General features: G+C 41.6%; 1 protein-coding gene across 2 annotated transcripts in view; it reads left to right on the top strand.

Moving 5' to 3' along the window:
• LOC132783926 (rho GTPase-activating protein 7) overlaps positions 1 to 23,703 on the top strand; it is a 96,012-nt gene that overhangs the window by 15,088 nt on the left and 57,221 nt on the right. For both annotated transcript variants that reach the window (XM_060789238.1, XM_060789239.1), the window contains exons 2-3: positions 7,449 to 7,617; positions 19,182 to 19,227. The gene's annotated coding sequence lies outside the window, so the exon portion shown is untranslated. The remainder of the gene's footprint in view (positions 1 to 7,448; positions 7,618 to 19,181; positions 19,228 to 23,703) is intronic.

Genomic DNA, 23,703 nt, shown 5'->3' on the forward strand with positions numbered 1-23,703 from the left:
GTGGAGAGTGTGCACTGGGGAGAGTTTGGACTCTTGAGAGTGTGGACTGTGGAGAGTTTGGACTTTTAAGTGTTGCTGTGGCCCGCTTAATTATCAAAGACATTTTTTTGCTGCACGGCCATCATTTTGGGCTTGGTCAGCTGATAGCGCAGTGAGCGAAGGCAAAGTGAAGGAGTGTCCCGGGTCCGGTTCGATGTATTTAAGGCGAGGTCAGGCCAGCCAGCGAGTTAGATAGTCAGGCGAGCTCAGAGAGCCAGCAGCTGGCTGCTGTCACCGAATGATCTAATGTGCGATCCAGGAAGCGTTGCCACTGTCTGACTGAGGTAAACAACAACGTCAGCTTTGGGCTAAGCGTAAACACGGCAAAATGCAGCACTCACAAAAAGGGCGTGGGTGCGGGGAGGGGAAGGGAGGGAGCATAGAGTAGGGAATGGTTGCCAGGTTGCAGCGTAGCCAACACTAAACTAATGGCAACCGCGCTAGCGTAGCACGGTTCAATGAATTACTTCATTAGTGCAGGCGTGTACTGTGTGGCATGCGTTGGTCGTCGCAACAACGACGACGACGACGACGACGACGTTGCAAGCATGTCTCGCTAAGATACAAGAGAGAGAGAGAGAGAGAGAGCAGCCAACAATCCAAACGTCTCGACTGCGTCGCTGTTTGTCTGCTGTTTGCCTGTCAGACTCGGTTGCGACGTTGTGGCAAGTTCTGTTGCTGCCACCGCTGCTTGCCTTGGCACTTTGTAGTTGCGTCAACTGTGCGTGGAAATTAGCTGCTGTTGCCGACTCCTGTTGCCAGTTGCCTGTTCGTTGGACAGTTGGGAGTAGGACTCTATCTCTCTCTCTCTCTCTCTCTCTCCCTTTCGCTCTGCACTTCAGTCGTCTATCAGCCTTAATTGCGGAAGTTATGAGCATGGAATTTTAATTATTTCACTCGAGTGGCTGCTGTCGGCACTGCTGTTGGTTGTTCTTGTTGCTTGCTGCTGCCGCACGTTGCATTGTTAGTTCGTTTACAGTTATTTTTGGGTTGCCTTCAGCAGTCTCGAAGCAAACATCCGCCGAACCTTTTTGTGGCATCAGTCTGTTCAGCAGCAGCAGCAGCAACTCTCTCAGCTGTGGCTCCGTCTGTCTCTGTTTGCATTCTTCATTTGTGCGACGTCGTCGTCGGCGGTGGCGGTGACGGCGGCGTCTGGCTTAGAAAGTGTCAAGTCAAATGATTGCATTGCATTGCATTGCTGTACTGAGTTGTGTACCCAATTTTCTCCATATTTAGTTCTAGACATTTCACCAAACGTGACACTTTCAAACGCTTTCAAATGTCGTCGACAAGCATGACGATTTCCCAAATTGTAGCTTGACTTTTCTCCTCCTCCTCCTTCTCTTACTCTGGATGCTGGTTGCCTGATCCATCTGGTTGCCTAGTTCTTTTGACTGTGTTTTTGTTTTGTTTTTTTTTATTTCTTTCTGTGCCAAGCTAATTTGTTATAAGTGCGCGCTGTTTACTTATTTGTTGTATGTGTCGCACTCGAAGCAGCAGCAACAACATCGGCAGCAGCAGTTGGTTGCTGTTGCCTTCTAAAGGCCGGCCCGTCAATTCTTCACTGCGTCAGTTTGTCTGTTGGCAGTAAACTTCCTTGCTTGTTTTCAAATGCGCTGCTGCAAACAAAAGCAACAGCACAAAACTGGCTAAGAGGCAGCCACTGCCCAGCTGATGTTCTTCTGCTGATGCTGCTGCTGTTGCTGTTGCTGCTGCTGCCTTCTGAGATGGATGGAGACGTCGTTTAAGATTAAGACGACTTCTTTTTACAGCTGCATTGACGACGACGACAACGCAGACCAAGTTGTTGCTCTGGCTAAAGTTGTGTGCGTGTTGTTGCTGCTGCTGCTGAGGTGAGTGATGATGATGAATGTGTTACAACGAAGGTTAACGACTTTCAGCTTTATAAACAACAACAACAACCACAGCAACAGCAACAATAGCAGAGACCAACAATGCAGCTGGCTAACAGCTGATAATGCAGAGAGTCTTCTCCATTGTGTTTTATTGGCTTTGCATTTGGCTGGGGCTAATTAAGCCGCCAACAGGCTAATAATAAATCTAGTCGCTGCAGTTTAGATACAATTTAAATAAATGCGACAAGCAGTCGAACGTCTTTGGCTTGTTGCCAACCAGTTTTGGCCAATTGGCGAAAAAAAGGCGCGTTTTAAATTTCAATTTGTTGTAGTCAACGTGTTGTCAATGCAGCATTCTCTCTTTCTCTATCTCTCTCGGTACTTCTTTCTCTTCGTGCTTCTAACAACTAAATTACACTTGTCTACATGTTAACAATTTACTCACACACACACACAAACACACATGCAAAATGTGAGCAATAAATGTAGAAGTGATATCCAACGAAACTCAACTCAAACTGTAGTCAGTTAGTCAGTTAGTCACTTTGGCCAGAGTCAGTTAGTCTACGACTCTGTGACTGCAAGTTTGGGCCAAGATTGCAATGAGGTTAGCGGCGCAATCTGCTCAAATATAGATAGCTAGTTAGGCGCATGGCGAACAAACAAACAAACCAAGCCAAGTCAAGCTGAGCTGAGTTGAGCTCTGCCAACTGGCAACATGTGTTGCCATGTTGCAACAACAACAACAACAACAACAACTGCGATTGCAACTGCAACAACCGGCCGGCTGCTTGGCTATTCTAATTGCGCACAAGCTTAGCAGCTTTTAGTTACTTTGTAGACGTTTTAGCTGCCATCAAACTGGCATCGCTTTTGGCCAGGTTTACGACTCGAAGCAAGCAGCTCATTTATGCAATTGACTAAACTGAGTGAAGTTGTACCTCTGCACCTTGCCCCTTTTCGCAGTCGTTACTATAAATTGTCTGCCAAGTGTTTGGGCAATAAATGTTCTATTGAATTGTGCAACACCTTGTCCGCAAAAAAAAAGGCTAACTGACTAACTGTTCTGTCAAAATGTGTTGCGCCTGCCCACAGCAATCACAAACTGCAACTGCAACTACAACTTTTTGTGCCTTGCATGTGGCATGAAATTCAGTTGAAAATAATGACACACCCGTTTCAATTTATAGTTTTATGCGTGTGCGTCTGTGTGTGGCACAACAAACAGATACACATCTCTCCCTCTCCCACTCCCTCTGCCTTTCCCTCTTTCTCTCTTGAAAATAAAATGAAAATTACTGAACTGTAACCATATGTGTCTGATGCTTCATGCTGCTTTATGGTTGTGTCAACTCTCACATACTCTATCAGGAGGCTGCCTCTATGCTATTTCAGACTATTTCTTCAAGAACTTCACAGTCAGCTCATTAAATTCATTTTAATTGTGCTATAAAACTGCTCGACAAAACTGCAAACGACAAATTTGATAATTAATTTGCGCAGATATGTGAATCTAATTATCGAATTACGAATTGTGGAAATATTTCCAACGCTGTTTGCTTTTTTATGCATTTCCTAGTTGCTTGAGGAATTTTTATGTGTTTTACACACTACAACTACGAGTATTTTGTTTAATGGCTTTCCTATTGGTTTGCCATACCCAATTTGGTTTTAAATCATTTGCCAAACGACAAACGACAATCGACGATCGACGACCGCCCACAAAATTTATTTGCTTTGCCAATGTTAAAAAGGTCAATTACAACTTATTGCCCGCTTTTCAAAAAGCCATCAAAAGTGTTTGGCTGTCTGTTTGTCTGTCTGTCGGCGTCGTCGTTGGTTGTTTCAGTTGCCGTTACGCTCTCTTGACTTGGCTGGCTTTGGGGGTCTATTCCATGTCCTATGATCGTACAATTTTGATTAGCAGCAAACGACAGGCGACGTCAACAATTTAATTGCACATTTGCATTAGAGTGGAAAGCCAAAACTGGCTGACTGTCTGGCAATTGGCAACCATCCAGGGGGCCAGCTGGGTCTGGGTCTAGGTCTGAATTTCAGTCGCTGTCGCAGTCTCAGTTGCAATCCCAATGATGCCTGGGCCTGTCATCGGGGAAAAAAATAAAGCTACTGTCAGCTCCTGGTAAGCGGTTTTCCATTGCAATTGGCAGGCACAGGCGCAGGTTTGATTTCTTAATTGTCGCTAAATGCGGGACTGCCAAACATTGTCTTTAAAACGTCGTCGACATCGAACGCTGTTTTGTTGTTTTTCGCTGGGACCGCATTATCGTCGATCATTTTGTAAATGCAATGAGTTTTTGTGGTTGCACACGAAATGAATGTTTCCAGCAATGCACACACAGCTGTAAAGGAATTGTTCGAACGTCGGCGACTATCATGGTGGTAATTTCAAGCATTCAGATTCTGTGGAGAGAATGTGGAAAGCAGTGGCAGGGGGCAAGGGGAAACTCATGCGCAATTGTCATGCTGCTGGTTTTGGGGTCGTATTTTAATTGCTTCAATTTTAATTTATTTTTATTTTTATTTCTCTCTCTGAGCACTTTTGGCATGCTTAGTTTTGCCTTCCCTTGCAGCCCGCAACCCTCATTGTCAAAGTCTTCGCCTGCAATTGAGCTACCTGCATAAGTTAAGCAGTGAAACACGCAATAATAGACAGAGAAAGAGAGAGAGATATAGAGGGAGAGAGAATAGCGATTCGAGTGTCAAGGGTCAGTTTAGTGCTCGCATGCGACTGAAATTTTCCATGGAGACATCAAACACAATATGCTTGTTTAATTATGCGTTCACTTTTCACCCACTTAACCGACAGAGAAAGAGATAGAGAGAGATGTCAGCTCATCATACTTTCACTACTTAAAACACTAAAATAACTTATATTTGGTAATTTTTTGGCTCACTTAATTTGCATTTAAATATATAATTTCCAATTTTGCTTTTAATATTCCATCGATCGACAGTTTCTAATCTCTGTGTATTTCTTTTTCTTTGGGGCTTCCCATTTGACATCAAAATGCAGTTTTTTCAAAGCATTTTTTTAATCGCCAAACTGTCACATAAACTTTACATTTTATTTGACAAGCACGCATGGCATACACACACAAAAAAAAGACCAAAGAGTACAAATACAAAATACAAATTTCTTTTCGATAACAAGTTGCCTCGACTTGAAAGCCAAACGGCGCAACGCTGCGTATACGCAATCCGAGTGGAGTGGAGTGAAATGGAAGGGGGCGAGATCTCGTGGCACATTAGTTGAAATTATGACAATTTTCCCAATACAATAATTCAAAATGATTTCTGTATGGTGGACAGCTATTGGCTCGTTATTATTAATTCAATTTGATTTCGATTATCAGCAGCTAAGCTCATAGATTTCGTTCGTGTTACTCTTTGAAATGTTAATGCGCGCGCGTTTCGTGAGCTAATCTCTATTTCTCTCGCAGTGTCTGATTTGTGACTAGTCCCTTTTGTTCACTATTCGTAATTATTCGTAATTTTTATGCAAATTTCGTAATATATAACGAAACTTGTTTAGAAACTTGGCAACGTTGCAGCGTATAAATTTCCTCACTGTATGTTTTGGAGGATGCCTTTTTGGGGCTTGGCATGCGTTTTTTGGGCCATAACTTTAATTGCGTTGCGCCGACAGGAAATGGCACACAACAAACAACAAAAACAACAACAATAATAAGAACAAGAAGCGAAGCGATCTGGGATCAATTTTTGGTCGGCGGATATGGCTATATGGAATGGCTATAACTCATGTCGCTGGCTGGCTGTGGCACAAACAATTTGATATCAAAGTGAGTTTGCCTGCAGATCGCATAAATTATGAATGTTGTGTTGATTGCAGCCGCGAGTTTTTTTGTTTTGGCTTTTTAAATTTTGGAGTCGAAGGTGTTAGAACCTTTTCGGGGTTTTGGCTTTTGGCTTTTAAGAATTTATGGCGCCTTAAACAGACAGCTAAGCACGGTGCCATTAGTGATTTATTGTGGGACAACAAACGATTGTGAACCCCATGAGAGTGCCTCTCTCTCTCTCCTCCTTCTCCTTCTCTTTCTCTTTTAGTTTTCCTCTTTACTCGTCTTCCTCCTCGAGTTTGACATTGAAAATAAAAGCCAAGTGCCAAGCTGAAAATGGGTTGAATGCTGTTTTGTTGCTGTTTGCCGCTGCTGTTGCCACATTGTTGACTGGCCAAGCGTGTGAATTCTGTTTTCGTTGCAACTTTCAAAGCAAAAAAGAGACGCTGCAAATTAAGTCAAGGCTGTAGAATTGTATTACTCATAAACTCAAAGCTTCGCGCATATCGAATTTCAGCGTGCTGAGTGCGACTGCAATTCCATTTGCAAATGCGCACTCAAATGTGGGTGACGGTGTCTCTCTCTCGTATTCGATTTCAGCACATCATCTTACAAAATAATACCCGTATCATGCTCGCCAATTCGAAACGTTTCCCGAACAAAGCTTTCCATAGAAAGCGCAAGTGAGAAATCTTATCGGATGCAAATTGTGATAAGATAAACACCTAAAACACCTAGTCAATAACACACATATTGTTAGCATATGTTAAATGCATAGCAAACTCTTTATTATTATTATTTGCTCTTATGATCCAGTTCTAAAATCAACATTCACTGGTTCCCAGAACTTTTTCTCCGTTTGCTCTAACTTGTAGTCCTTGTTCACGCAATCTGAAGCGCAGTCCATGGATTTTCTATTAGCCTCCTCATCATATTGGAATTCCTCCAATTTTTCGTCCCACATTCGCTTCACTTCCAGCGCATTTAAATATGTTTCCATTTCGAAGAGTAATTCATTTGTGTTTTCCACGATCTTGGCTTGAACCAACTTAGTCTTTAAATGGGTCAGACCTAACTTATCCAGCAATTGGCGAGCCCAGACCACAGCGTTTATTCGGCTACCATGTAGCAAGGGGTTGCCGTCCTCTCTGCTGTACAAGATTCGCGGACTCAGTTGAATTCTGTCAATGGCATTGACAAAGCCATACGACGAGATCAAAACTAGCAGTGAAATAAGCTGCCAAGCTCTCATTGCGCTCGTCTATATTTTAGCTCGACTCAAAAGCAACTGAAACAAAATCGCCTGATTAGGCGACGCCAGAGAGATTGTCAGTTGAACTATTGACTTCTACTATCAAGTCTTTTTAAAAATAAACCATTTATTCAATGTTGAATTGAGTTGAGATTGTGTTTTTTTTTTTTTAAGTGTTGCCTTTCGAATTGTGTGCAACGCATCATGAAAGTTGCAGCATCACGACATATTTCCTACATTTTTGTTGTTGTTGTAAACAAACTAAGAAGCTTCCAGCTGCGCGCGCTGATTGCCAGACGACACGATGCGTTTTCAAATACTTGGAGTCTAGCATGCGGCTGGCTGTTCATATCGCGCATACGCCGCATAAGCACAAATAGCAAAAAAATCCTAAATGTAAAACTGTAAACAACACAGACAGTGAAAACATTGAATTTACAATTAATTTTCATTGTGGCTTTCCCGTTTTTGATTTCATTACAGATTCGAGACGTTTTTCCGTGGATTAAGGTGCATTTCATTTAACTTTGCAGCAGGCGGTCAATTGCGTATAATTTAGTTGAGTTGAAATTGTCTGCCGCATTTCTTCATACCCACGTCGCATGTCAATCATACGCAACGTTGTGCAAAGCAAAAACATTTGAAGTGGAAGGTGAGTTTGCATTTACTCAAACGTACTTAACATGAAAGTGAAATTGGGTAATGTCTATAAGAGAGAATTTCATTGTTTTAAGTAGCTTATTCAAATTTCATTGGCGTTTTATCGACATTGAACTCTGGCACTGCGAGCAGCAATCATTCACACCTAAAAAAATTTGTAATTGATAAGCCAAATCAACGTTTGATTATTTACTCTAAAGTGTTCTCTTTCTCCCTTCCACTCTGCGTCTCAGTCTCGACCTTAACTAAACACTTTTATCTGGCCTTTTTTTTTTGTTGCTGCTGCTTTTTAACTTCGTTCAACTGCTGTCAATTTGGCTAAAAATAAATTATTACTGCTTATATAGTATACAATATGATATCATGCCGCTTCGTTTTTGCCAATTAAAAAACCAGAAAAATATCTACTGTTGTTGTTGTTGTTGAGTAAATTATGACTAGCGATAATCATACAACACCGCAGAGTTGTTATTTTATTTTGTTGTATGTATTTTTTTTTTTTTCAGAATTGTTTGCCTGCTTTTGAGTTTGGTCTAGTAATTAGCTCTGCCTGAGCGTTGCATGCGTAGCTCAAATTTCAAAACTACATGCACTTTGCACAGATACTAAGTCGTAGTCTGGGGTCTGGACTTGGGTGTGAAAAGATTTATGTGTGGCTGGCAAAGCATCTTTGCAGTTATCAATGCGTTGGCCCCACAGCAGCCAGTCAGAGAGACGATGCAAGACTCCAGTTCCAGCTTCAGCTTCAGCAGCAGCAGCAGCAGCTTCAGCTTCAGTTTTGTGCCATTCACCCGTGCGATTCCAGTTTGTGGCTGGCAGCTTGCTGGTGGCATCTTGAGACACTTCATTGTATGGCCTTTTATTTATGGTCTGCTCAGCTTTTTATAACTCTTCGATTTATATTGATTTGTAATGCAGCGCAGTTTTATATGCAGTTGACCTTGTCCCTGGCTGCAAATCAGGATCGTTTGCTGCTGTTGTTGTGGCTTATTATTTGCATTGTTGTTGTGATGATGTTGTTTTTGTGTTTGTTTTTGTTTTTGGTTTTGCCATGTAAATTATCATAGTTACAAAATACCGAAGGTCAGCTTTAACAAAAACTATGCTGCTTGCAACTTAACTTGCAGCCCAGCCATGCCAAAGCAGCGTCTCAAATTACCTCAACAACAAGTGCAGCTTGGCATTGTTTTTCTTTCGTTTTTTGTTGCTCAAGTCTGCAACACGTAAAAAAAAAGCAATGCCTTGGACCGTCCAGGTGCTGCCCAGGTGACATAACTCGAACTGAATATTTGCATACTCTAGCCCAAAAAAAAAACTAATAAGAAAACTACAGTTGAGTGTGGTCGACTATGAGATATCCATTTTCAATAAAAGTAAAACAGTGTAGTATTATTATTAAAATATACCGAATTAATATACTAAAAATACGGCATTTAGTATATCGATACAGTAGTACATTTAGTCTCTGACGTCTAGTGTTATTAATATACTAAAAAATATACTTAAATATACCGAAGACTATATTTGGTATATCGATATTGTATTTCATTTAAAGTCCGTAATGTTGTGAATCATACTGGAAAACGAACATGGCTATATCGCCTGATTTGTTGACTCTGATCAAGAATATATATACTTTATGGAGTCGGAGATGCCTCCTTTTGCCTGATACACACATTTGTGATGTGCACAAAGTTATAATACCCTTCTATGGATGGTGGGTATAAAAAGTACATTGCCTATGCCATATGCTTGATCACTGAACACTTAAAAGCTCAGTGACGTTTTCCCTTTTTTGCCACCTACAAGTGTCTGCGTGTGTGTGTCAAATGTGGCACAGTTACGAGTTTGCCTCAAAGTCGAGAGTGAAACACTTGTGCATGCAAATATTTTACGAATTTGTTGGCAGAATTTGTTAGAAAATTGGCAACAGCAAAACGCAAAAAATGCTTGCGCACCTGACAATGTGCAAATTTATGACAGTCGTTGCAAGTTGTTGCTGCTGCATTGCTGTTGCATGTTGCATAAGTGCGCGTTTTTGCGCTTTGCAAATAGCAAAATATTTGTTTTATTAATTAAGCTTCTCCTTTCGATTGCTTGCCATGTTTATCAATAATATTTGCTTTATGTTTTGGTACAATATTTGGCAATGCGTTTTTGTGTTGAGATGAAAAGCCAAGCTCCGCAAGTCTCTCACGTCTTTGTGATTAAAATTTATGCACTTAGCCAAATGTCAACAATTAAGGTAAACAAATTGACAAAAACAAAAAAAAAAGCAAAAAGCAAAAACAACTGACAAAGACGATGCGACCAAATGTGCATTAATGATTAATGAAAGCACTGCGATGCGGAAGGGCACGATCATTTAAGTTGAGTTGAGTTTTGTTTTTCGTTTTGTTTTGTTTTGGTTATAAATTATTGCCTTACGATGCGATTACGTAAATGCTGAATGCAAAGGGCCGGGCCAATAACCGTTTACAGAGAACTCGTTCCGCTAACAGGAAATTGATTGCCAAATGGAAAATGTTGCTTCCGAGAACAAATCAAAAATCAAGACTTTGCTTGTTCAATTTCAATTAAAATACACCCATACACTATGTATGTGGTGTAGGTGTACTTTTATGGGTCAGTGTTAGTTATTAGCGTTCGAGTTATGCCATGACCGCGCACTTTGAGGCATTTTTCATTGAGAAATTTTTTTAGTCAAAGGCTGATTAAAGGCGCTTTTGAGTTAATGCCGTTGCTTTCACCGCATGTGGGTCACCTTTCGCCAGTCAGCTAGCTAGCTAGTCAGTGAGGCAGTGAGAATTCTCCATTCCGGCGGGGCAAATCACCAAACACTACCTAAGTAATGTGGATGAAAAGAGCGCGCGTTGCTTTGGCTCCTAATGAACTTGTTCTCATGCTCCGGCCAATGGTAGCAACTTGTTTTTTTCTTCCACTGTCTTCTCTGTTTTGTGTGTATTTTTCTGGTGTAGGTGTTTGACCCTCAGCCAAACGGAATTCTTGTTAAGTTATGTAAATTTTGTCTGTCGGCTCTAAAGATTCTTATTCAATTGGCAGCGGGTTTTTTCAGTTTGTGGCTTTTGTTTGCCACGCTCAATCAATTCGAATACATTAATCAATTCCCATGGCTAGCATTTGTTTTATGTTAGCAAAAAATTCGAGATAGAAAAAAAAGAAAAAAACGGCGACAATTTAATTATAACAACAAAACAGCAGCAGATACAACGACGTCTACACGAGTGAGAGAGCTGTTCGAGAGTGTATCTGAAATTGATATCGTGACTTTGTGTAATTTGTAATTTACGATGAGATCACTTCCTCCAAATAAAAAACAACATTCGTTCTCTTCACCTCTCTCTCTCTCTCTATGCTCTTCCATTTCGATTTTCCTCCTAGTGTCCCATGAGCGTGCACCGAAACATACGTCAATTCGTCGCCAGGGCAAAGCCAAGCCACCAGCTGTATCTATGACTCTGTGTGGCAAGATAAGCTTGCATCGGCAGGCCAAAGTAGCACTGCTTCAGTTTCTGTTTCTGTTTCTGTTTTTGGCTTGTGCCCGTCTCGGCTGTTGCCATCGCATTGCAATGCTGACTGACAACAACGTCCTGCGATGCCAACATTGTATCTCAGTATCAGCATCAGCATCAGCATCAATTGCAAAGCGGCGCAAAAAAGTTCAAGTGGCTCAAAAGACAACGGAAAATTTGCATTCGCATTCGCAATCGTATTCCAAAAGCCATTGGCATTGGCATTGGAATTGGCTGGAGCCCCAAGACTGCGAATGCGACTTCGACTTCGACTCGAGTCCAAGTCCAAGTCCATGTCTGTGCTTTGTCTTTTCAAATCGCATAAATTAGATTTGGCATTCAGCATTTGCAGCGCTTTTGCACTAATAAATTCAGAATGTGCAATTGAAATGAAAGCAGCTTCAGCCTCAGCTTCAACTCCAACTCAACTCAGCTTCAACAGCAGGCGCATAAAATGTAAATCAAATGATTTTTTTCTTCTTCTACTGATTGGCCATGCATTTAAATCTTAGAGTTCTCGACTCGTCTCGACTTGAAAGCGAATCTGCAATTGCAATTGCCAATTGGAACAAATTATGTGGGCTCCTCTCTCACACAGCTGGGCAATTATTGTGGTCAGTAAACTGGCAAAGCTGGGTCAAGCAAAACAAAATACTTTAAAGTTTATGGAGTATAAACAAATCTCAGAAATAGTAAACAGAATTCTTACTAAACAATTCCAACTTTCATTCCAAATACCAAATACGGAATTAATGTCAGTACAAAAACCATTTCGCCACTTTTTCTACCCGTTAGACATAGTGTATAACAGCTTTGTGCCTACAGTTAGGTATATATGTTTATGTATTCACATATGTATATATTCATGATCAGCGTGAACAGATAAATTATTTAAGAAATAATTCTCTTTGCCAAAAATATTTTAGTATATTGGCGTAATATATCTAATGAATGTAATATTATATCAATAAATCAAATATAGTATCTTTTAGTATTCTTAGTTTGGCATATTTTAAATTGGTATATTCATAAGAATATAATATGTAGTATAGAGTGTATCTCACAGTCGAGCACACTCAACTGTAGCTTTCTTACTTAATTTTATGATGGATCTCAACTTTGCTTTAGCAAAACAAACATTAGAATCAATTGCTGAGTAGAAAGATTCCGCTTTAACTCGAGCTACAAGTAATTTCGTAGCATTCCATTTAATTTGTTTTAATCTAACGCTGACCCATTTCCGCTTGATTTTTTGTAGATTGAAACATCGTCAGTCCTTGACCTTTAGTGCTTAGCCTCACTCACGTCCACCTTTTATGGCTACCGCTCTTAAAGTGTATTATTATTATATTGTTTAAAGTGAGCTCGGCTCATTAAGTTGTAACAAACTGTTTTGCGGCAGTCTTTTATCTTCAGCTTCAGTTTTTATGGGCGGGTTTTGAACTCATCAAAAAAATGAACAAAATGTTTTTCTGTTTTTGGCAAAGCGATTAAGAAAGAGTTGCTTAATTAGTTGCTGCTTGCCCACGCAATAGATTCTCGATTATGTTGCAATATCATCGATGGCTTATTGCAATTCCGATTTCGATGGCGATGGCGATGGCGAGGCGATGGCGATGGCGATCGAACAGTGTGACAAGATTTAAAAGTGTCAGCAGCATATTTAATGCCTACACTTGGCTGAACGAACCGTGGACCGTGTCTCTCTCGGCCTACGTTCTGGCTATTGATTTGTCAGTGGATGCGACTGCGACTGGCAGCCATTCTCCTTTTAGACTCGGCGCAAATAAATAGCTCTGACAGTCGCCAAAGCTGCTTTACATGTGCAGCGAAGCGTGTGGGCAATGTCTGACAGTTGGACAGGCCTCCAGCTTACAGTCAACCAGCGAGCACCAGGCAAGAGCTTCAAGCTGCAGCACTCTGTGACACTCAAGAATGCCGCAAAAGATTCTGAAATGTCGCGCGTAGGTCGCTAATCAGATTTGCAGCCGAGATGCTGCATCCTCAGATGCAGTGGGAAAAAGACCTGTTTTAATTACACAATCGATAGCAAAAGACAAGGCAAAGCAAAAGGCAGGAGACAAGGCAATTAAATGCTGGGTGGCCCACTGACCAGTTGCCCAAAAAAAAAATTGTTAGACGAACGATCTCATAAAAGATTCGTCGTAAAAATCAATTGAGAATCGAACAACTCCCAGACTCGCTTTTCATATATGTGCCGCGGGTGCAACGCAGTCGCAGTGATTGCATAATTTCGACTGAGAAAGAGAGAGAAAAAATGAGAGAGAGATAGAGACAGAGCTACAACAGAGTTAATTTCAGCAAAAGGCAAACAAACCTAAAGCGATGACGACGCAATGAGTCGACTTGGTTGTGTGGTCCAGACGCTGGCCAAGCCCAAGCAATGGTTGCTGTTGTTGCTGCTGTTGCTGCTGTTGCTGCTGCTGCTGCAGGCGACGTCGCTTTGCGTGCAGTCTGTGTATGTTTGTGTGTGTTTGAGTTTGGGCTTGCAACTTGCAACAAAAAGAGAAATAACCTAAAATTACCGCCGCCAATTTAATAGTCACACTTGCAACAGGCCCCAGACGCTGCAGCCAAGCTGAAATTACAAAGTCTTTGAAGCAACTGCAACAGCAACAGCAACACGCATGCCCCGCCTGGTTGGCGTCGGCGTGTGGATGGCATTAAATGCTTCTTAGAAATGTAAAGATACATTTATTTTATTCTCTTCTCTTCGCTCGTATCTCTAACAAACATTGCGCTCGGTGGGTGGAGAATCCGTCTCGGGGTCATGGGGGACTCAGTCGCCCCATCCCTCTTTGTACTCCCCCACCAAGTGCTGGCTCATGCATCATGCCGCTTGCTGCATGCATGCATTGTATAATTTTGTTTAGTTGCTATAATAGTTCTTGAGAAAATGTGCAGCCTCATCGTAATGATGTTGGTAAATACTCAAAACGACAACAAACCCAGGCTTCTCTATGGAGATGAGAGTGTTGCAAGTGGCAGGGGGCAAGCGGCGGTGGCGGCAGCGCCAAAGGTTGTGTGGAGCAGGCGTTAATGGCTTTTTGATGGTTGCGACTTCAAGGTTGTCCAATGAAGTCGCACACATAAACACTGCCAACTGTCAAGTTAAAGGTTAAGGGTTGTCTAGCCGAAGGGCTAATAACTGTGTTTAGTTATCACTCATTTGGCAACAGAAGAAGCAGCAGCAGCGGCAGCTGCATTCTCCGATTTCTCATTTTGAAATTGATCCTTTTTTATGCATTGTGTGTTTAGGGTTTGCCAGCAGAACGCATAATCGCCGCGAGTATCTGAAATTTCCTTAAAAGCATTACATTTTCAATGGCGATCGATCAAAATGAAATGAAATTGCAGAGCTAGCCACACATATGTACATATGCAGGCCTCACTGTAGCAGCCTGTGGTAGTTGGGTGTATCGTATGTCAATGTGCTGCATTCGCAGGCACAAAAAGTGCCACCGGGACCAAGCCAGACCCGGTTAGATAAACAAACAAACAAACAGAGAGAAAGACAGACAGACAAAACTGAAAGACAGACAGGCAGCAGACAGTGAGCGCCATATGTGTGCGTACGTACACACAGCTCTTTCTCTAATCATACAAAAAGCAAGCAAGAGGCAAGTAAGCGAGCGAGTGTGTGGCAGAGGGAAGAGTCAAACATAAAACTACCGTTTGATCGATCGTTTTGATTAAAAATGCAACACATTTCTATATGATCTGTCACAGACATCAGGCTGAAAGCCACAAAAGTCTTCGACTGCCACTCGCTGTGGTTGCTGCTGCTGCTTGGAGACAAGCGAAATGTTTGTTAAAGTGAAATTAACGTCGCCAGTTAACAGCCTACCAATCAACAATGCCAGCATCTGTATCTGTATCTGTATCTGTATCTATGGCTATGCGGCTATGTGTATCTGTATCTGTGTCTGTTGCTATTGCTGTTGTTGCACACGCATGCCAATGCGTTCATCATGAGATGCTATGACCATGTGTCGCTCTGTCTCCCATCTCGCAGTTTGCAGTTTACCAAGTTGCAGACAGCCATGAGTCTCTGCGCATTTTCCGCATGATTGTTGTCTACGCTTCCTCAAGCAACATATAAACCAAAAGCCACCTCATCTGTGTCTCTTTTGGTTTCCAGTTTATTTTACAATTAATGAAATTCGATCGATTTATTAACTGTGTTTATTTTGCATTACTCACAACACCAACACTTCACAACATTTCCTCACCTCTCGCTCTCTCTCTCTCTGCACGTTTCATTCATGGCAATGATTTGAGTTTGAACATTTGAAGTTTGAATTCGAAGTTTTGTCCATTAACCTTCATTAGGCTTAGGCTCTTGTGTTGACAATTTCGATTTCAATTAAGCTTTATTTATTTATTTGTTTCGCCTTAATGAACTGTGTGAAACGAATTCAATGTGTATGCAATTGCCAATCCACCCACCAACAATAAAAATCCAGCTTCGACCAGGCCAACATACTGCAGTCGGTCTCTCTATCTCTCTCTCTCTCTCTTTGTTTTTCAGCAGCGATTGCGACTCGCATTTTTGTCGTTGCACAATTTTTCGTTTCGTTTTTGGGGAATTCAATGCAATCGCTGCCAGCTGCCTGTCTTGGCCTGCTCTTAGTGAGAGGGGAGAGAGGGGGCAGTTTGGAAAAGTGTCGACAACAAAATGCGCCTAATTGTCGACGGCAATTGTCGCGCATAACACTTTGTTTTGTTTTGTGTTTTGCTTTTGCTTGTGTTGTTGCTGTTGTGTATTTCTAGCTAATTTTATGACGCCTATTACTCTATTCATTTGTTTTATAACCCCATATACAACATATACATAAATTCGCTTATAAGCCGAGTCAAGTGCAACATGCGCAGCTTTATTGTTGCTTGGCTACTGCGAATTATCATCAACACATTAGCAGCTAGCTTGCTCTCTCCCTCTCTTTCTCTCTCTGTTTACTTCGCTCTCCCACGAGCTGGACTTTTGTGCAAGCTGTCAGTTTGCAACCGTTAAAATTGCATGCCTTGGCATTGGTCATTATCAAACTGAGGCATCAATCTGATGGGGCACAACACAATTGCAAATTGCAATTGGCAATTGCCTGGCCAATTACTGACTGGCTGGCTGCCTGGAAAATGGAGCAAGTCGAACACTTGAAACTCGTTTTTTGTTTTCGGCCACAGCTCTAAGAATATCTAGTCTAGCATCTGTAACTATTTCCCCTCACCTCAACTGCACATTAGAGATTGGTCAAGAGTTGTTGTTGCTGTTGCCATTGCAGTTGCCCAGCTGCCCAATGATTATGCAATTTACATGATCTTTTCTTTATACTCTTTCCATCGGAGCGGAGTCTAAAGAATTTCTCATGTCATTCGTTGTCGCGGCATCTAAATCATTTCATCTATGCAACCAAAATTAAAGACTAAATAATCATAAATAACTGGGTTAATTTGTAACGCTTGCCTGCATGCGTAATGAAGCGTTTAACCCGATTACAAAGAACGAAGAAATAAAGCGAGAACTTTGCTTGTGATAAGTTTCCAAATTTCTAAACGATGCGTGCTGGAAAAGAAAACGCATGGAAAATGTAAATGAAAACGAAAATCAATTAACGCTGTCATAACAAAAAAAAAAAAAAAAAGCGAGAGGCGCACAAAAAGCATTGACTTGGCCAGCTTTAAAGTTTTATAAACTGCGCAGTCGCGATCTCTTGGCCCTGTCAAGTTCAAAGTTATAAATGTGCCACGGCGCGTGCAGAGTTTATTTAATTTTTTGTTGTTCGATTTTACTGCCAGCATACATAAACAGTCAATAGCCGAAATTCGTGTATTTATTTACGGATTTTTTTTCCTTTTCTGTACATTTCCTGTGTGCATTTGATTTGAAAGTCATAGAGAATTATTCTGTCAACGAGCAACTGGGATCAATTACCTTTCAAAACCAATTTGCATTTGAAATGCATAACAAAATCGTGTGTGAGTTGGCAAACATTTTGGCAGTCACACGCTGTGGCAATGTTGCATTGTTTTCTTTGGCTTGGTTTGCCTTTCTGCTGATTGGGAGGCTTTCAAATTGCTGAGACCAAGCAAACGAATGCAGGTGGCTTCAGCATTCAGCATTCAACATTCAACGAATTTGTGGCATGGGCACCCACACAATTGTCTTATCTATATAGCTGGCAGTTGCTCATTATTGCAACCGTTGCTTTGCTAGGTGTGTCAGTAGTAGTTGCAACTGTTGCTGTTGCTGCCACGGTTGCCGTTGTTTCGCTTCACTGCTGATTCGATCACGTGGCTCTGATCAATAAGCTTCAGGCACGCAAGCAGCAGGCAGCAGGCACTTCTCCAGCTTGACTTCAACTGTGGCAATAGCAAAAAGCAAAACAAACGAAAAAATATATGTATATAGAAAAATGGGTTAATGCGCAACCAACGATTATTTGTTTTCATTGTTGATTGTATTTTTATTTATATTTATATTTGTGTTTGTTTTCGCATTTGTTTATAGTTGTGCTCTGCTGTTGCTGGCAGCTTTTGTTAACAATTTCTTTACTCTTACTTTTGATTAGGCAATGAGTTGGCGTTATTTGGTTTCTCATCACTCACGGATTAATTCTTGAAAAGTAAATCTGTCGATGTCGATGTCGATGGTGATTTGTCGCATCTCATCTCGAGTGGCATTCGATACGTTGTTTTTTGTGGGTTACAATAACAAGCGGCAAAGCTTTCGTTTTCATTGTGCAACAACCATTTTTTCTCGTCTCCTAATTGAATTCTTGCATGCCTCGTTGTGTTGCATGTCTCTCTCTCTCTCTCTTTCTCTTTCGCTGTCTGTTGCTGCAGCAATTACAGCATATTAAAAGTCACAACTGTCGATCCAATGTAAATTATGACAGTCTGTCTATAATTAATCAAAGCGTTAGGGCCGCCGTCAATTGCCAGCTGCCATTTAGTCTCAATTAACACACGCAAATTATCCAAAGAGCTGGCCATAGCTTTATTCCTCACTGGTCCATTGATCATTCCAGTTGTTGCATGTGAAATATGCGCGGCATTTGAAAGTAAAAACAGCACCTACTGGCATTTTTATACTCGCTACCCATAGGTTAGAAGGGTATTATAACTTTGTGGTTCCAGGAAATGCCTGTAACAGGCAGAAGGAAGCATCTCCGAGCCCAAATACATATATATTCCGGATCAGCTAAGATGATAAAGATGGTCTTTGGTTGCGATCGGATGCAAATTTTAAAAGTTATTCAAGAAATACTTTTGTATGGCAAAAAACGCATACTGCAATCGAGTCTGAGCTGCTTTAGCTGACAATCTGGTATATTTTGAATGTAGTATAAACAAAAAAGTTTTTTAGTATATTTTAGTATTTGGTGGTATATTTTTAATATGTATATTTGTAATATATGGTTTTATTGAAAATTACTTATTTTCGGGTAACTCACAGTCGAGCATACTCGACTGTAGCTTTCTTACATGTTGTTTTTCTAGACTTGTACTTGCATTTAGTATGTGCCTGGCCTTTTGTCTACCATGTGGCTGCAACCAGTTTAGAAATTCTATAAAATGACTGACAGACTGAGAGACTGTCGGTCGGTCGGACTCTGCTGACCATGGCGAAACCTGATGTGCTACGTGTTGTGATTTGTATTTCAAATGACGTCTGGTTCCGTTCCGTTTCATTCCAATGTCAAGCGATTGAATTGCAAAATCTGAGCTAGGAGAGCTAGAATACATTTGGCAATCATCTTGAGTTGTTCAAAAAGAATCGAATACCACATCAATCAGCCTAATGAATTGGCTTTTCGAGCATTCGAATAGTATCGGGCATTGACAGCATGCTAATTTCGACACTTTGCCGAGATTTATGGCCAAAAGACGAGTAGGAGTAGCAAAGTATCTATCAAATAGTTAAAGTTCGACTAATTTGTATGCTGAAATCAACTTCATATTGATTAACCTTTTGTTTTTTTCTACCTTTCTCTATTTGCAGTCAACAACTGGGAGTAAAATCTGCATGAAAATTGCAACCAAAAAAGGTAAGGAAAAAGCTTTCGCAAGCCATTTGCAGTCATGGGATGAACAAATATGCCAATTAAATCAATAAATATTTGCGCCAGCTGCTGATGTCAAACGAAGCTATTCGCGTTTTGACACCAAATAGCAATAAAGATTTCCAAAAATATTTTTTACAAATAGCTGAGAGACAACAACAGCAGCAGCAACAACAGCAACAACAACATGCTGTGAGGCAGACAGAAATCATTTATGTTAATCAACACATGTTTTTGAAGTCATTGGCCAGGCCAAAGCAAGACCAAACCAGAGACCAGAGACAGCCAAGAGATCTGGCTAATGTAATGTGTCTGTCTTTCTGGAGTTGTTGCTGCTGCTGCTGTTGAGGCTGTTGTGGCTGTTGTTGTTGCTGTATGCATATTAAAATGCCCAAAAAACCGAAACAAAATAAATATATACAATAAACGTGTTTCCCATCTCTCTCAGTGTGTGTGTTTGTGTCGCACAACAAAATCAAATTCAAATTGTGCGCCGTTGAAATTTGCGCTAATGTTGCCATTTGTGTTGTTGTTGTTGTTGAGGCTGCTGCTGCCTCTGGCGGCTTTGATGGGCCAGTTTGCTGTGTCGTCGTCGCTTTTTGAAGGTGTAGACACGAGAGTTATTTTTGTGTGCTGCCGACTTTATATGGCCGCCTCATGCCCCCAAACGCCATTCCACCATCTGCTGTGTCTTTTTTTTGTTGTATTTTTTGCCCATGCCCCATGCCGAACAAGATTTCTGCGTGTCTTGTCGCTCTGCGGGTTTTCTAATTCTTATGCAAATATGCAGCGCCAATGCCAATGAACAAACAGTTGCTGTCGTTGTCGTTGTTGCTGTTGCTGTTGCTGCTACTGTTGCTCTCCAACTGTTTGTATTATTCGAGTTGGTTGCAGCTCAAAAAAAAAAATAACGCACCTACTACGTATACAACTGTGTACATTGGTTGAAGATTCTTGCGAAATTTGCTGTGAGTCAAAATCACAGACAAAAATGAGCTCGTCAAACTCGCCAAACACACATTTCAAAATCGAATTCGCATTAATTTCTAAACGAGTTGAGCGTAAAAGGTGAAAACAACTTTAGCTTGCGGGCTCTTGAATATCCAGAGAAACCAACAACAACGACAATAGTAACAATGACAACAACTATGACAACGTCAACACAGCAACAACAACAACAAGTATAACAACCATGATAACTAACACTTTTAAATAACCATAAATGACAGCGCAGATAAAGGCGGCCCATAAAGCGTCAACTGCGACGATGGCGGCGCTTCTGTCACCCAGAGGAGAAGATCAGAACCAGCTTTTGAAACTGAGCGAAACTGAGTGAATAAGAAGGGCGAAGACTGAAAGAGAAAGAGAGCAGTCAACTGTAAAACTAATATATTACGCATACGCCCCATGATGTGTGCTGTTTGTTGTGTCTTCGCTCATGACTCATCCGAAATGAGTTCAGACACATGAAATTCATTGCACTTTTGACGATCGTTCTTACAATCAATTCCAATGAATTAAAGGCAATAATGCTAAGCATAATTTTCCGTTTGCAATTCAATTCGATCGAATCGATTTGGCTGTGTAATAAACTATGCAATTAGCAGCTGCTTTAAGTCGTAAACCCTAGTGTCGCTCTTGTTTTCTGATTAAAGCAGAACGCACGTCTAAATATGCCCGCCTGTTGCTTTGATTTGCGTTAATCTTAACGCCGCTTTTGTGATGCCTACCAAAAAAATACAAAAAAAAAAACAACGAATGAAAGTCCGCATCTGATGCCTCTTTGGGCCATTTGCCATTACAAGGCACAGCAGGGCATCCAGCTCTGCAGCTCTGGAGTCTCTGCAGCCCTCGGTTATGTTAATTGTGTGAGGCGCGCTGCTTATGAACTTGACATGCAGAACGAATTGAAATGCTGTTGTCTGTCTGCAATCTGAGTCCATCTCTGGCCAAGTCGAGAACATAAACTCACACTTAAAATCAATAAACGTAAACTGGGCAACGCCTGCCCACCTACGAGCGACGGCCAGGGCATTGGACATGTGTAAGCTATAAAACTATAAAATAGCACAAACTTATGCATACAATAAACATAAACAAGCTATCGCCCAGACACACAAGCCCTAAAAAATATATATGTATACTATATAGGACTCGAGGTGTCTCTCTATCTGTCTGCCTCTCTATGAAGTTGTTGGTACATGGGTAAACAAGTCTTTTTATTGCTGGCACGCATAAAAGGATATCCAGCGGCAATGGACCAAAACAACGAAGCCATCGTGCTGACCATAAATACACTTAATTGCCATTTTATTACTGTAACTATTAGGCTACAGCCAAAGTTGCAGTCACACTGACAATCGTGCCTTGTACTCCATTAGATGGCGAAGCTCTGGTGCTTCATTTACGCATCAAGAACAGCAAATAAAATGGTCAAGGAACACATATAGCACCACAACAACAGCCGCACTCCAACAGCAACATTGCTGCTGCTGCTGCTGTTGCTGTTGCATGCAAAGTGGAGCCCTTCAACTGCAGTTCCAGCGACTTTTCGATATCTTTAATGAAATCTGCATGTTTTGTGCTTTAACAAGCATTTTGCTTGTCTACTCATGTCGCTCTGGCTCTCGGTCTCGCTCTTGCCCGATTTGCGATTCCCCGATCCTTTTGTGTGTGGGATTCCAGGCTAGACTTGAATGCAGTCTATAGCGAGAGCCATTGGCTGGCTCTCTGATCACCGGCTTTTGTGCTTGGATTGTGGCAAAGGCAAATCTTGTTAGCGCAAATATTAACTTGTAAATATGATGATGCCCCCCATGGAAATTGTATAAATCGCTGATAAATATCATTAGGTTCCCCCCTCCCCTCCCCAACTCAACTCAACTCCATTGCTTTTATTTGTGCAACTATTCTCTGCGTTGTATTCGTATTTGTATTTGTATTTGTATTGCAATGCGCCTTGCAATTCTATTAAGATTTTTATCTTAAGTGCTTGTACAGCCTATTTGCCGCTTTTGCCAGAGAGCGAACTCGAACTCGAACTCGTACTCGTACTCAGCGTACTCATCGTACTCGTAATTGTTTAGCAAATCAGTTGAGAGGGCTCTGGAGAAGCTTTGAGCTCTGTGGCATTGCATTGAGTGCCCGATGCTATTGTTGTTGTGCCTGATTACACAGTAGTAACTGACAATTTGCAATAACATTCGTTTATGAGCCAGGAAATGCAATAACTGAATTGAATTGCCTACAATTTCAACATCTTCGGCAGCATGATTAAAGGAGGAAGCGCATCTCTATGGCCAGATAACATTCGAGGCATTTGCTGATTAGTGTTACAAGTGAGGAAGTGCATTACTCTATTATTCTAAGCAGCTGCAACACGCTTCGCGCTCATAAATATTATATATATGTGGAATCTGGAAGGAGGACAATGAAAAAACCCAACCTGAACAAAGACGTGACAAATGCACTAAACGAGCTACTTTATAGCGTGGGAGTTGCTGACGCTCTCTTGACGTGGCCGAAGTTCATGGGAAGGCGCCATTGACAGTGGCCTGCTGCAGCTGAACCCTTTTCTAGACTCACTTAGCTGTTCATATTTCAAAACGTGCACATCAAACTGCCTACTCATAATAACCATAAGCATATAAGCATAGAGAGACACACACTCTCATTTACTACTACTACACATAGCACATTCCTAGACCATATTCGGCTGCTAATCAGAGCCGCCCCGTGGGGTTCCGGGTTACCATTTGGTAGTAATTTGGAGCACTCAACGCAAGCAGCGGGCCAGCGGTGCGACACAGTTGGAAATGCACCGAAAAGAGCAGGCAACAAAACAGCTGCGCTGCATGGTGCACGTTGCGTATGCGCATTTTTGTCAGACGGGTTCAATAAACGATTAGCTGACCGCCCAGTTCTAAGAGACATTGTTGTTGTTACCAACGTCGCAGACGCTTTTATAGTTGTTGCTGTTGCTGTTGTTGTTGTTGTTGTTGTTGCGGTTGCTGTTGGCGGCGAGCGCGTTGCGTGTGCGTCTGCCAAAGTTATCGCGGCTTTTTACACTAAGACGAAGGCTAATATGTCATTTGGTCATTGATACGTGCGACGACGTCCGATCCACACACACACACTAGGTGTTGGGTGAGGTGAAGAGGGGGATGAGGAGGGGAGGGAGGTGCAACAATGTGAGGGCAGACGCGGCACGGTGCGACCAAAGCAAAACGCTTACTGTCAGTGTGAGGCGAGTATAATTAATTGCGCCTATCAATATCGCTGCTATGTCTTCGATGTTGTTGTCGTTGTTGCTGTTATTGCTGTTGCTGTTGCAGCACGCATCTGAGCAAAGCCAAAACTCTTGGCTGCGTGCTTGGCCCGATGGCCGGCATCAGCAGCAACAGCAGCGGCAGCAAAAGCAACAGCTCATTGAGATAAGCCTGTCCGTTTGTACGCATTTGG

This window comes from Drosophila nasuta, chromosome 2R (genome assembly GCF_023558535.2).
Source record: "Drosophila nasuta strain 15112-1781.00 chromosome 2R, ASM2355853v1, whole genome shotgun sequence".
Classification (NCBI taxonomy): Eukaryota; Metazoa; Arthropoda; class Insecta; order Diptera; family Drosophilidae; genus Drosophila; species Drosophila nasuta.